The sequence below is a fragment of the Anolis carolinensis genome, chromosome 2, assembly GCF_035594765.1.
Source record: "Anolis carolinensis isolate JA03-04 chromosome 2, rAnoCar3.1.pri, whole genome shotgun sequence".
Lineage (NCBI taxonomy): Eukaryota > Metazoa > Chordata > Lepidosauria > Squamata > Dactyloidae > Anolis > Anolis carolinensis.
Window position 1 is genome coordinate 277,143,729 of NC_085842.1, and position 15,184 is coordinate 277,158,912.

The 15,184-nt window shown below is 39.9% G+C and overlaps 1 protein-coding gene across 12 annotated transcripts in view; it reads left to right on the plus strand.

Moving 5' to 3' along the window:
- Window positions 1-15,184, plus strand: part of mctp1 (multiple C2 and transmembrane domain containing 1) — a 269,865-nt gene that overhangs the window by 96,546 nt on the left and 158,135 nt on the right. The gene's annotated exons all lie outside the window — the stretch shown is intronic.

A 15,184-nucleotide genomic window follows, 5' to 3' on the forward strand; every position in this document is an offset into this window, starting at 1 on the left:
CTGTCTCCACCCCATGTGAGCCTGCAGAAAGTGCCACCATTACTGTAACATACTGTTATGCTAGTGTAGTAGCTGGATGGTTTCTTTCATCCTTGTGTGCATATGTGTGTAGCCATTTATGAAAGTACACCCCAGTCTTCTACCTACAAGCTTCTACAGGATTGTGTTTGCAAGAAGAAAAAAATCAGTAAATCTTTCAAATTAAGTGGACTTACATGCAAAGGTTAGTTTGGGATGCTGACATTTACAGCTGCTTACACTTGCAAAACAATAGGTTGCCATTTAACCTTTTTGAACTTCTTAGTGGTTTTTAATGGATTTAATATCCTCTTTCACTTCTATTTTTTCCACTGAGGATTACAATATCAAGAATTAGGACTTCCAAAGGAATAACTCTGCTGGACTGTTGGAGCTTCATCAATAAAGAGGATAGTAAACTTGTAGTATACATTTTTGTAGTTGCAGCCGGCTTCACTTGGTGCATGAAGTAGTATCCAGAAAAGCATGGTATTGTATATGAATTTGCTGAGCTGGAGTATATGTGCAGGGTTGATTAAGTCAGATCTCAGGCTGAATAGATACCATTAAAATGCTAGTTATTCTAAAGCAGAAGTGGGAGCTGTTAGGAGTTGAGGGGTGACATTGGCCCCCTTGGGAAGACCCAAAAGGCTGCTCCACTGCCCCACCCTGTCATTTTTCCATTGTTTTATCAACCTCTGTACTTCCCAGGGGTGTGGAGGTAATTTTGCCATGTTTTGTCATCACCTCATCAAACCCACCCTGTTTTGGGTCCAGGAAAGATCTTATTAAAACTAGAAATTCCTGGTTGGATTTTTGCTTTTAGAAAAGGTTTCCCAAAATGGAATGAGAAGGGAGGAATACAATGGCTGTAAGCTCCATAGGATGTCCATAAAGGCACTTGGGGCCCAAAACAAACAAGTTTTGAAGATGTTTTGCAGGCCTCAAACAGGTTTAGGAGCCACACTTTCCCCTTGAGTATATGAAGTCCCTTAACATTTTAAAGTATATACAGTGGAGCCTTGGTATCTACTGGGGTTTAGATCTATCTTCTTTAAATACTACATTTGTAGATGATCAAGTCCCATTACACACAGTCTGAACAAGTAAAATGCTATCCCTTATATACAATGACGGAGCCTCTGGTAGCAAAGTGTGTTAAAGCGCTGAGCTGCTGAACTTGCAGACCGAAAGATCTCAGGTTCAAACCCGGGGAGCGGAGTGAGTGCCCGCTGTTAGCTCCAGCTTCTGCCAACCTAGCAGTTAGAAAACATGCAAATGTGAGTAGATCAATAGGTACCGTTCCAGCGGAAAGGTAACGGCATTCCATGCAGTCATGCCGGCCACATGACCTTGGAGGTGTCTACGGACAACTTCGGCTTAGAAATGGAGATGAGCACTAACTCCCCGAGTCGGACACGACTGGACTTAACGTCAGGGGAAACCTTTACCTTTACCATACAATGACAAAATCAAGGTTTGCTTTTTATATTTTTGCTTGGGGGATATTTTCAAGTCATAGATGGTTGAATGCATTGGCACAGAATCCATGGATACAGAGGACTGACTGTCTGTTTGTTTTCAGGGGAATACAGATTCCCTGTTCATTTTAAAGTCATATAGCAAACTGGATCAAATAGGCAAAAATACCAGTGACTCAAACATCAATTCAGTCTGACAGTTTTGGCCCTTGGCTGACATTTTAGCTACTTTCATCACCACTTACGTTTGAAGAAAGCCAAGTCTTCCCCACCTGAGTGCCTAAAATGAAAATGACGAGAAAGAGAGCATGATATGATTGACAGCTTCAAATAGTATTTAATAAGCTTTTGCACTCGCTTCTAAATACATTTGGGAAGCAGAGGGAAACCCTGCTGTGATTCTTTGTTTGTTTGTTTTTAATATGATGCTCTTTTTTTTTTTTTTTTTTTGCATTAAAACAGCTCCCTGAATTGCCAGCATGCTGGATGATTTACTAATCTGGTCTTGGTTGCCTTTGATTTTGTAGATGTTACAGGCACGCACAATTATTAGTTGTGAATATATCAAGTTTTATGTTAAGAATGTCTTCAGCAGAAGCAGTAAATCTCATTTTATTGGTGTTTAGATAATCCTAGTACTTTGGATTTCATTTGCTTCAGTGATGATGCCTTGGGATTATAATGAGGAATAATTCAGTGTGATAGTCTAGCCATTGTAATAGGCTTAACATCTTCTAAATCACTTTTATCTATATTGCAGCAAAAAATAAATTATCTCATATAGACCCACTAATGACCTAGACTGGGGGGCAGCGTAAAGCAGAATTATATTGATTCTGAAAGAGTAATTATTTCCCCTTTTATTATATACCACAAAGCTGAAAATCAAAACACTTCTTATCCAATGAAATGAGTGTTTAAAAGTTAGCTGTGGACCTGAGTCATAACATGAAATAATGCTGCTTGTTAGGGTAGTGATTTTCAAGGACATAATCAAGAATCAAAGCTGTTGCCTTTTAGCCAAATTGTATGAGATTGATTTTCTATGCCCTAATATTAAAACAGAAACAGTGTCAAGTACGTATTATTTGTGTAACACTATCGCTTTGATTTCTAGATCACAACAGAATACGCCTGCTTTTGCAGAGCTTATATGTTCAAATTCAAGACAGGTCAGTCTGTGTCAAGGGCCATTACCAACATAGCTTGGTTATATCATATTTGGATTGCAGCAGTGTACTATATATAGGGATGCCTCAGAAACAGCAGTTCATCCAAAATGTGACAGGGGAGGGCTGAAATAGGAAATGCTGGAAATAATGTTGAAAGAGCTGGATTGGCATTCTGTTTGCTTCTGGTGACAATTCAAAGTGCTGATCTTTGCCTTTAATGTCCTAGGTTAGTGGCGAGTGATCACTTTTTTTCTGTATGAGTCTGCCTGTCTATTAGAAACTGTCTTTGAAGGGCATCTTGTGTGCCTTAAAATTAATATTCTTATTTTGCCACCTCCACTTAGATCAAAACCTTCCTGTCCCCATTCTGCTAGATTTCACAAACCTTAGGGGCTATGGGGCAAGGATGGAAATGGTCAGCGGCTCATCAGTCATGTTCCAGTCACAGGTTCTAGCTGTATTAAGTGAAATTCATCTAATAAAAAGGGACAAGCTTTTTGAGACCTACATGCTACAATAATCATCACAAGGTTCCAGTGGATACAAGGGATATTATGCTCAAAAATGCCCATCCATATTTTATTTATTGTGTCAGAAGCGAATTGAGAATACAGTTATAATGTACAGAAAAACCACAAAGTTAAAAACTTGCCATTATACTAAATTTCCTTTGACCAGAAGCTGGCCACTTCGAGTGCCTCTGGTGTCGGTGTAAGAAGGTCCTCCATTGTGCATGTGTCGGGGCTCAGACCGCATTGTAGTAAGTGGTCTATGGTTTGCTCTTCTCCACACTCACATGTCATGGACTCCACTTTGTAGCCTCATTTCTTAAGGTTTGCTCTGCATCTCGTGGTGCCAGAGTGCAGTCTATTCAGTGCTTTCCAAATCGCCCAGTCTTCTGTGTGCCCAGGGGGCAGTACACAGTGGTACAATGAGACTTCTATGAGTTTCTTTAAGACATTATATAAATGGTTACAAGTCACCCTGTAAAATTTCGCTGAATGTCATATAGTGTTGGGTTTCATCACCAGGCTGCACAAGTTTCCAGTCCTCAGTGAGTAGCTAGGCTAGAGACATGGCTAAGCTGAGGGATTCCTTCCCCCACATTCCTATGCATGTTTCCCAAAAAGACTTTGTCTTTACTCTTTACTTCTAGCCACTTTCTCCTCCCCTTTGATGACTTAGTAATAGAATTTCTGTGAGGGAATTTCTGCTTTCATTTAAACTGCCCTTCGTTTAAACCATTTCAGGGTCTCTTCTGCTTTTCCTTTCTTCCCATAAGGATGCACGTTTTGCCTCTCTCTAGGCAAAATGTGGCTGGATGGATATATTTTTACCTTTTACCTTCTTTAGAAGATCAGATTAGTAAGCTAGTTAGCTCCAAGACCTTTTCTATCAAGAATGTATTTCTTTTTACTTCAATAAATATTTTGAACCAAAGTTCTGACTCTGTAATCCTAAGCCATCCTAATAAATAGAAGCTTATCCCTTCACATCACACCTAAGTTTCTGCTGGTTAAGGAGTTTACTCTGCCATATTTTGGTGGAATTGCCCCATCTGAGGGTTATTTTGAGCCAAAGAGCTCAGATTCCCCATACTTAAACTGTGGGTTCCAACCCCAAATGTGTCATCTTAGCCCAATACTGTGGTCCCAAAAATTTGGCAACAGTAAAGGTTTTCTGAATGCCACCTAATGCCCGTTTTAGACATTTTCACAAATCTGTTCTGCAGTGTTTGCATAGGGCTCCAAAGAGGATTTTTTCACTATACAGACAGTCCTCAAATTACAAACCAGATAGGAACAAACCTACAGAACCTAAGATGAATTTTGTATGTAAGTTGGAACAGGTACATGTTTAAGTGTAACTCCAACCAATATATATATATCTTTTAGCTTGGGATAGTATAGGAAAGGGTTAACACTAGTCTTGTGCATTTGCATGGAATCGCTATCCGTTTCGTTTTGTTTCATTTGTTTTGCACCGTTTTCATTTTTGTTTGCCGCTTCCGAAAACGGGACACCTATCCGAATGGGATTTTCGTCCACATGCTAATTTCCATGATAAACCTCATGATAGATTATTTCTGATAACTTTTTCCTGCCTTCCTGAATTTTTCCAGTGCTTTTAATTCTTTTCGAGAGGTTCTTGCTTTAACAGTCTTGTGTGGTTTTATTGCTGTGTGCTTTTAAAGTTGTTTCATGACTATCCAAGTTGATACCATTCCAGAAAAATGACTGTCCTTCAAGCAGCAGTTTGCTTTGTGACATACTGGGATTAAAGTATCAACCACTTCTTAGGAACCCATCAATTTCTGTCAATTACAATCTAAAGTTTCCATCTCAAATCCTGTGAAGCAGTTGTCAGTGGAGGTCAACCTATATATTTGTGAAAAGCTGTGAATTCTGCTCAGTGATTACTATTAAAGTGACTGACAACCTGAAATGATAGCTCTGAGAGTTATAAATTGCTGCATATATTAAAGGGAGTTTGAGAGCCACAACAGCACAGATATAGATGGAGGGAGCTGCATAAAGAAGGACTGATAGCACTTAACAGATTTCCCATTAGGAGAAGTTAGTGGAGCGTACAAGGCCTATTTCAGCCTTTAGTAGCTCAGATGAAAAACAAATGAATGTAAAATGACATTAATAAATGTAGGCTATAAAATACAAAAAGGTTCCAAACCATTAGTGAAGTAAAGTTGCTGCTGCAAACACTGGGATATTTTTTTTCTAAATAACTTTTTTTGTCTAAAGGTTGATGTATGAACTTCAATATTCTACTTTCTCAAATTCTAACATCTAATTTGTGTAGTAAGCATAATACTCCAATTATGCATATTGTAATTGTGGAAATTGGGCACGTCATTAATGTGTTTTTCCTACTATGTTTCAAACCTCATACCCTATTTACAGTTACAACAAACTAGTATTGAATAACATTTAATCTGTTGCATTTGAAACAGGTAGACACAAGCTTAAATTTCTGCTTTGTCATGAATTTGCCATGGTACCATAGCCCACCATTGCCTCTTAGCAAATCTACTTTACACAGGATTAAATAGAAGGAGGAAACCATATTAAGTGAACATCTAAATTCATAATACCATTGAAGTCAAAGAACAACAATCCTATTAACATATTGTCATGCACAAAAACTTCCAGTGGTATTCTCATCAAATCTCACCAAACCAGACCTTAGAGAGTGACTGCCATTAATTTACAGAGCAAGATATAGAGAAAAGTAGGGACAAACAACAGCAATTAAAGAGGGAAAGCATAGTCTGGTTTCCTTCAGAATTACAGAATTATGATAACTAAAAAACTTTCTTTCACCTATTTTACTTTTCATTGACTTAGATCCTCCCATCACTAATTGTTTCTTAATGCCAGTTGTAGAGCCAATGTGATATAGTGGTTTGAGAGTGGAATTAGGCAATAGGACAGTGGTTCTCAACCTGTGGGTCCCCAGGTGTTTTGGCCTACAATTCCCAGAAATCCCAGCCAGTGTACAGGCTGTTAGGATTTCTGGGAGTTGAAGGCCAAAACATCTGGGGACTCACAGTTGAGAACCACTGCACTAGGAGGCCAGGATTTGGATTCTTAGGAAACCCATTGAGTGGCCTTGGACAAGTCACTCTCTCTTGGCCTCAGAGGAAGGTGTTGGTAGCCCTCTTTTTAAATCTTGCCAAGAAAATCCTGTGATAGGGTTGCTTTAAGATTCTCCGTAAGTCAGAAATAACATGAAGACAGCAATAACACTAGTTACGGTAATGAAAAAAAAAATCTGTATTTTCACATTTCTATTCCCTCATACCTTATTAATCGCATCCTCTCCCCACAATTATAAATATCTGCCATATTACCATGATTCTAATGGAGTGGTTTGCAGACTGTAAATACAGTGAACCCTGATGTATTTGCTGTAAAAACCTGAAAACTTAGAAAAGCCCTCTTTGATATATATATATATATATATATATATATATACACACACACACTAGCTTGGAGACCCGGCGATGCCCGGGTCATTTGAGAAAGGCATTGTTTGCCTGTGTTCCAAGTGTAGCCTATATCCAATGTCAGCTGGGTTCAGTGGGTGCGGGTGAGCTCCAACTCCCATATGCAAGTCCCATCGTCCAGTGTCCATCCCCCTCCAAACAGAGCCAGTATGTAGAATAGGTCATGAGGGCTCCATGTACCATGTTTGGTCTTGATCAGTCATTTGTGTGGGTCGCGGTGCTCTCAGGAAGTGAGTGAAGGTATTGGAAGTCCCATCGTCCATGGTCCCTCATCCTCCAAACTGCACCTGGGTGTAGAGTGAGTCATGGGTGTTCTCTGTTTGAAGTTTGGTCTTGATGAGACATTGATGGGGGTGACAGTGGTCTCAGGAAGTGAATGAATATACTGCAAGTCCCATCATCCAAGGTCCAAGCTCTTTCAAATCTCACCAAGATGTAGAGTGGGCCATGGTGGCTCTATGTGCCAAGTTTGGTCTTGATCAGTCATTGGTGGGGGTCACAGTAGTCCCAGGAAGTGACTGAAGATATTGTAAGTCCCCTCATCCACGGTCCCTCTTCCCCCAAACTGCACCAGGATGTAAAGTGGGCTACCCTGCACCTGCGTGTCAAGTTTGATACAGTTTTGTCATTCATGGGCATCACAGTGGTTTGTGGGAGGTGAATTGGATGAATGTACTGCAAATCCCATAATCCTTGGTCCACCCTCCGTCAAACTGCTGCAGCATGTGAAGTGTGTCATTTGGGATATGTGTGCCTGGTTTGGTTCAGTTGTGTGATTTGTGGCAGTTGCTGTGGTCTCAAGAAGTGAGGAAAGGTACTGCAAATTCCATCATCCTTGGTCCATCCTGCCCCAATATACATCAGGATGTAAAGGGGTCGACAGGAGTTCTGTGTGCCAAGTTTGGTCCATTTCTATTGGTGGGCATTGCAGTAGTCTGTGGGAGTTAAAGTGTTTGAAAGTACTGCAAATCCCATCATCTGTGGTCCATCCTCCCCCAAATGGCACCAGGCCATAAAGTGCATCGTGGGGATGAATTGTGCCAAGTTTGGTGCAGATCCGTCATTCCTGTTGGTCTCAGTGGCCTGGGATAGTGGCGGCCAATCAAAACGCGAGCACATATTCCGCCAGGCCAATCAAAACGCTGATACATACTCCGATATCACTTTTTTTATTATATATATATATATCACAAAGCAAGTGCCAATCCAACATGACAGTTATGTTTTCCTCACAATAATCCCATCCTTGTATTTTTCAACAGGAATCCTTCAGAGATCTTTCTACAAAACACCCTTGTAGCTACTGTCTTGTTTACTTGGTAAAGTTTACATTGTAGAGCTTAATGGCCTTCCTCTCTCATTCACTTTTAAATTAGGAGCATATATTTGTGAGTAAATAACTCAAATAGCTGTACCATACTTCTGAGATAAATGTTAGATTAATCTATCCATTTTTGTGTTACATTTTTTTCATTGCTTGAACCTGTTTTCCCCCAAATCTAATTATAGCATTCATATCAAGCATCTACCTCAATGCCTATCCTGTCTTTTCCCACTTTCCTCAGAAAGCATCATGACTTGACCACCTTAAGGACCAGTTTTGCTCTGTTCTCTCCTCCTGCTTCTCACCTCTGTCCCTCTGCTTCTCATTTGTCGTGTTTCCATACTTTTCTCTTCCTAGATTCATGTCACGCCCCTTACATCCCTCTTATCTTGTTCTTTGCATTCTGATACTGTCTTCCTCACCCTGCACCACCATGTGTCCCTTTCTTGCACCTTGTCTCTCATATGTCTGCCTGTCTTGTTCCTTTCATCTACCACTGCGCCCCTTACCCTCCCTTTCCTCATTCCCCTGCTTTCTTCCACCTCACACTTCTTTCTTTCCAACCCCTTTCCTTCGCCTTACATCACATCCTTGCAGTGTACGCCCTCCTTGCTTCATACTCTCCAATGTTTCTTTCACTCAGACTCCTGACCCTCTTCTATTTCCTCCCTGGCCTTACCTCATGTCCTTGCAATATGCTGCTTGTTTTCTTCTTGCACTTTGCATCATTTCCATCTATCTTTCTTTCCTTCTCCCTCGCCTCACCTAAGGTCCTTGAAGTGAATCCTGCATCTTGCAGTGCACTGCTCACTGTGTTCTTGTACTCTACTGCTTGCATCTCTTATTCCCCAGTATCTCTTACTCCCTCCCTTGCTCGTGCAATGCTCATCTCCTTTGGTTCGTGCTTTTTATGACTTACTCTCCCAGCTCTTTTGCTTCTCCCTTCCCTTACTTCATGTCCTCACAATGTTCCCCTTTGCTTTGCAATCTGTCAGTTGCACTTGCACTACTCACTCTTTTATGCCCAACACTTCCTCCCCTTGCTTTGTGTCCTCACAGTGCACCTCACTCATTGGAGCGTGCCACTTGCTTGCTTCTTGCAGTCTGCTGCTTTCACAGCTCTCGTTCTTGTCTCTCTCTCCTAATACCTCCTTCCTTCCAACCAGATAGAAAGGTTGCATTGAACTGGTCCCTTAATGCCTGCAGTTGACACAAGTACCCTACTTGCCCCTTAAGCTTATTGTTTCTGGTATAGATTACCAGTACCTGCTGTAGGAGGCACAGCCATTGACATGGAAACCAGCTGCAGAATTTGCACCAGATTTTATCATGTATTAAATGAGCTGTATAAAGGATCTCCTTTTCTTCCTTTTGTTTAAGGTGGAAGTAATTCGGTTGTTGATTCCAATAGGAAGATACTGCCATCATGTGGCCTGCCCAGAATCTGCAGGATTGTAATAACTGAGCTGCCTATTGGGAAGATACTGCCACCGTGTGCTTCAAATGATAGTTACTACCATATCTAATATAGCATTACTCTTCAGGCTGCAAAAGTCTCACTCTAGTTGAAACAGAATGCTTGAATTTTTAAGATTTTCTTTTATCAGGAGTGGAATGTACCCACCATCTATATTCAGTTAGTTTGTCATGCCTCATTGAATTTTTATATGTGAATTATGGGTGAAAACTGAAATGAACAGGAGTGCATTTCATACACAGTAACTCCTAGGATAGACTTACCATGAGCCAGCCAGCATTGCCAGAGACATGTGTTTATATGTTACGTAATTTTGCTTAGGACTGGAAATTTTCTTATAGTAAATATTTATTCAGCTTGAAGCGTATCAATAACATTGTTTTCTGCCAAAGATACTAATGTTCACATTCTCATTCTGTCCTTCCTACTACTTCATTAAATATTCTTATCTTTAAAAATTGCGACACAGATAAAACACATTTACTAGTTCAGCTTCTGAAGAGTGCCTTGAGTTTTTTGTTGTTGTTTTGCCATCAAGTCAATATTGATTTATATTGATTCAGTTGTCAACAATCTGCCAAATGTGTGCTTTGGATTATTGTTGGGATAACTTGCTCTGATTGCAAACATCCTACAAATAGAACCTATGCCAAATAGGGTATGCACAACTAACTAGCTTAGCCCATCATGAGTGATGTTGGGAGTTGCAGTCAAATATCTGCAAAGCTATAGGTCGCTCAACAATAGGATAAACAATTGAAACACCCAATTTACTCAGTAAAATGTTGGTAATATGTGTAGTATAGAGGTTATAGTGCTAGACTGAGATTTCAGAGATCCAAGTGCAACTATCCATTGAGTTATCAAAACCACTAAACTGCATTTAGAGCAATCATGTGATTATTCATCCTGACCTATCTCAATAGTATAATAGTGAAAGGAGGAGTGCCATATACATAGTATTGTGCTCAGTGGAGAAAAAGTGAGATATAAATATAAATGAAAAGCCTGGAAAACGAGATAGCAGTAGCAAACAATATTAATGATGATAAACTAATCTCATATTTTTTTGGCTAGAGTTATAAATTTGGTAGATGAAGGGAATGCTGTGGATGTAACATATCTTGATTTCAGTAAAGCCTTTGATAAGGATTTCTATTATATTCTTGCAATAAAGCTAGTAAAATATAGAGTAGACAATCCTGTTAGGTGGATTCAGAATTGGTTAACAGGATGAACCCAAAGGATGCTCAATGGCTCCTTCTCACCTTGGAGAGAAGCATCCAGTAAGGTGTCACAGGGTTTTGTCCTAATACCATTCAATATCTTTTCCATATGACTTGAATGGTGGAATAGAAGGCATGTTTATTACATTCACAGACAGTGCCAAATCAGGAAGGGTATCTAATACTCAGAGGACAGGATCTGAATAAAATAACCTTAACAGATTTGAAAGCTGAACCAAAACTAACAAAATTAATCTCAATAGGGAGATATGTGAGGTTTTACACTTAGGCAGAGAAAATGAAATACACAGATATAACATGAGTCACGCTATAAGATGGGTCACACTTGGCTTGATAACAGTATATATGAAAAAGATATAGGTGTTTTAATAGGTCGTAAGCTGAACCTCAGTCAGTAATGCAGTGTAGCAGCCAGAAAAGCTAATGCCATTCTAGGCAGCACCAGTAGGAGTATAATCATAGAATCATAGAATAGTAGAGTTGGAAGAGACCTCAAGGGCCATCTAGTCCAACCCCCCGCTAAGAAGCAGGAAATTGCATTCAAAGCACCCCCGACAGATGGCCATCCAGCCTCTGCTTAAAAGCCTCCAAAGAAGGAGCCTCCACCACGGCCCGGGGGAGAGAGTTCCACTGCCGAACAGCCCTCACAGTGAGGAAGTTCTTCCTGATGTTCAGGTGGAATCTCCTTTCCTGTAGTTTGAAGCCATTGTTCCGTGTCCTAGTCTGCAGGGCAGCAGAAAATAAGCTTGCTCCCTCCTCCCTATGACTTCCCCTCACATATTTGTACATGGCTATCATGTCTCCTCTCAGCCTTCTCTTCTGCAGGCTAAACATGCCCAGCTCTTTAAGCCTCTCCTCATAGGGCTTGTTCTCCAGACCCTTAATCATTTTAGTTGCCCTCCTCTGGACGCTTTCCAGCTTGTCAGCATCTCCCTTCATCTGCGGTGCCCAAAACTGGACACAGTATTCCAGGTGTGGTCTGACCAAGGCAGAATAGAGGGGGAGCATGACTTCCCTGGATCTAGACGTTATTCCCCTATTGATGCAGGCCAAAATCCCATTGGCTTTTTTAGCTGCCGCATCACATTGTAGGCTCATGTTTAACTTGTTGTCCACGAGGACTCCAAGATCTTTTTTGCACACACTGCTGTCAAGCCAGGCGTCCCCCATTCTGTATCTTTGATTTCCATTTTTTCTGCCGAAGTGAAGTATCTTGCATTTGCCCCTGTTGAACTTCATTTTGTTAGTTTCGGCCCATCTCTCTAGTCTGTCAAGATCGTTTTGAATTCTGCTCCTGTCTTCTGGAGTGTTAGCTATCCCTCCGAGTTTGGTGTCATCTGCAAACTTGATGATCGTGCCTTCTAACCCTTCGTCTAAGTCGTTAATAAAGATGTTGAACAGAACCGGGCCCAGGACGGAGCCCTGCGGCACTCCACTTGTCACTTCTTTCCATGATGAAGACGACGCATTGGTGAGCACCCTTTGGGTTCGTTCGCTTAGCCAATTACAGATCCACCTAACCGTAGTTTTGTCTAGCCCACATTTTACTAGTTTGTTTGCCAGAAGGTCGTGGGGGACTTTGTCGAAGGCCTTACTGAAATCTAGATATGCTACATCCACGGCATTCCCTGTATCGACCCAACTCGTAACTCTATCGAAAAAAGAGATCAGATTAGTCTGGCATGACTTGTTTTTGGTAAATCCGTGTTGACTATTAGCAATGACCGCATTTGTTTCTAAGTGTTTGCAGACCACTTCCTTAATGATCTTTTCCAGAATCTTGCCTGGTATTGATGTGAGGCTGACCGGACGGTAATTGTTTGGGTCGTTCTTTTTTCCCTTCTTGAAGATAGGGACCACATTCGCCCTCCTCCAATCTGCTGGGACTTCTCCTGTTCTCCAAGAACTCTCGAAGATGATTGCCAGTGGTTCTGAAATAACTTCCGCTAGTTCCTTCAATACTCTTGGATGTAGCTGATCTGGCCCTGGGGACTTGAATTCGTTTAGAGTGGCCAAGTGTTCCTGGACAACTTGTCTCTCTGGAAGTGATAGTGTCACTATATTCTGCTTTGGCTAGACCTCACTTAGAGTGCTGTAATTAGCACTGGGATCCACAATTTGGGAAGGATATTGACAGGCTGGAAGATGTCCAGGGAAAGGTGATCAAAGTGATTAAAGTCCTGGAAGCCAAACTCTATGAGAAGAGGCATAGGGAACTGGGTATATTTAGCATGGAGAAGAAAAGATTGATAGGGGGCATAGTAGTCATGTTTAAGTATTTCAAAGGATGCCATATTGAGGAGGAAGCAAGCTTGTTTTTTTGCTGCTCTAGAGATAACAAGCAGTGGGTGCAAACTGCAGGAAAAGATATTCCACCTAAGCACTAGGAAAAGGTTCCTGACAGCAAGAACCCCTAAACATTGGAATAAGCTGCTTTGACATGTGGTGGAATCTCCTTCTCTGGAGATTTTTAAACAGAAGTTGGATGGCTGTCTATCAAGAGTGCTTGGATTTATGTATTCCTGCATGGCAAGGGTTGGACTGGATGTCCCTTGTGGTCTCTTCCAACTCTATGATTATATGTTAGCAAAGAGTGTTGGGAAGTTAGCTAACAGCAGCTAGCATGGTGTAATGGTCTGAGCGTTGGGATAGAACACTGGACTAGGGCAGGGTTCAAATTACGGCTCAGACATAGAAATCAACTGGGTTACACTTCCTGAACCTTAGAGGAAGGCAATAGCAATGTCCTCTAAATAAATATTGCTAGGAAAACCAGAGCTGACTTGGAGGCACAAACAAAGCTGTCTCAATGATTCAATGTAGTATAATGTTTATACTCGCTCAATTTGTTTCTGTGAAAAAGAACAATTGAATAAATGCTACTTACTATGTATTAAGTGATATATTAAATTGAAATTATGGTCAGGGTGCTAAACAATTTTATTTTGAACTTGTTTGTACTCAAATTTAATTATAAACAGAATTTGGTAGATTACAGTGCCATCTTGTGGTCTGAGGAAATGTACACAAATATCTGGCATGCCATCATAGAATGAAATTCTCTAAACTTTCTTGTAACAGTCCACATGAGGATATATTATGTATGATGCAATAGCTCTCTTCAATATACCCTATATGTATAAGTCTTGAAATTTTAGTCAAACAGTCAACCCCCCAAAATAGGTTGACTTTTCCATGGGTCAATGTAATGGTACCTTAACTCATACATAAAAAAGTACATCTCACCTTCTCTGAGCGGAATATTTATTTATTTATTTACAGTATTTATATTCTGCGCTTCTCACTCTGAAGGGGACTCAGGGAAGATTACAATGAACATATATATGGCAAACATTCAATTCCATCAGACAAACATACAGTATAGACACACACAGAGGCAATTTTAACATTTCCAGTTTCATGATGGTATGCTTGATTTCGGCCACAGAAAATGAGAATTTTAACTGCCTCGAGAGAACCTAAAAGAAGTACCACTACCCTCTACTCCCTCTACTGATGCTGGTTCTGTATTGCATTTGTTGTTTTGTTTGTATGGCATTGAATATTGCCAATTTGGAAGCCTCTCTGAGTCCCCTTCGGAATGAGAGAGTGGGGTAAAAATATAGTAAATAAATAAATGAATAAATAAATAAGTGTTTAATGCCTTGGGTGGAAAAAATGATAGTGGTGCTCTCTGAGGCAGTGTTAGTGCTTTCCCTTCTTTGCAGAATGACCCTTGACTTATTGACGGATCCTCTCAAGATCCATAATTTTGGCCCCAAAACCTGGTCATCACTTATATATGAGTACATATAGTCATTCTGTGATAATGGTGCACTTAATTTAAAAACACAGTACGATAAAAGAAAAATAATGGACTTTTGAAAGTATCATCTTTAGAAGTTTGATAAGCTGTACTCTAACAGAAAATGTTGTTTAATACTTATTTTCATTTTGTTTTTTACAGTCCTGAGAAAAATATATTGTATTTAAAGGATTAAGTGTATCTTTTTTATTATTTGACCAAGTCATGTTAAAATGGGAATAACTTCTAAAATACGTTTTAAAAATACTATTAGTTTAGAACAAACATTCATTTTTTCATAAAATAAATAATATTTCACATTTTCATTATTTCCATTGTACATAGAAAACAAATGGAAATGAAAAAGAATAAGGAAAAGACCCCCCCCCCCCAAAAAAGATCATATATAATCTGCACATTTGAAGCCAAGGTAACACATATAAAAGTTACTCAAACAACTTACAAGAGTTAATTCAGAAAAATAAAAGTAGGTATAAGAAAACTTTATAATGATTAGCTCTGAAGACATATTATGTTTAATGTTAATCTGATAGTGCAGTTGAATCTTTGAGCAAAATTTTGTTTTTCTTCAAAGAATGCAGTATATTATGAGATAGATAGAGATGTATATAGCTT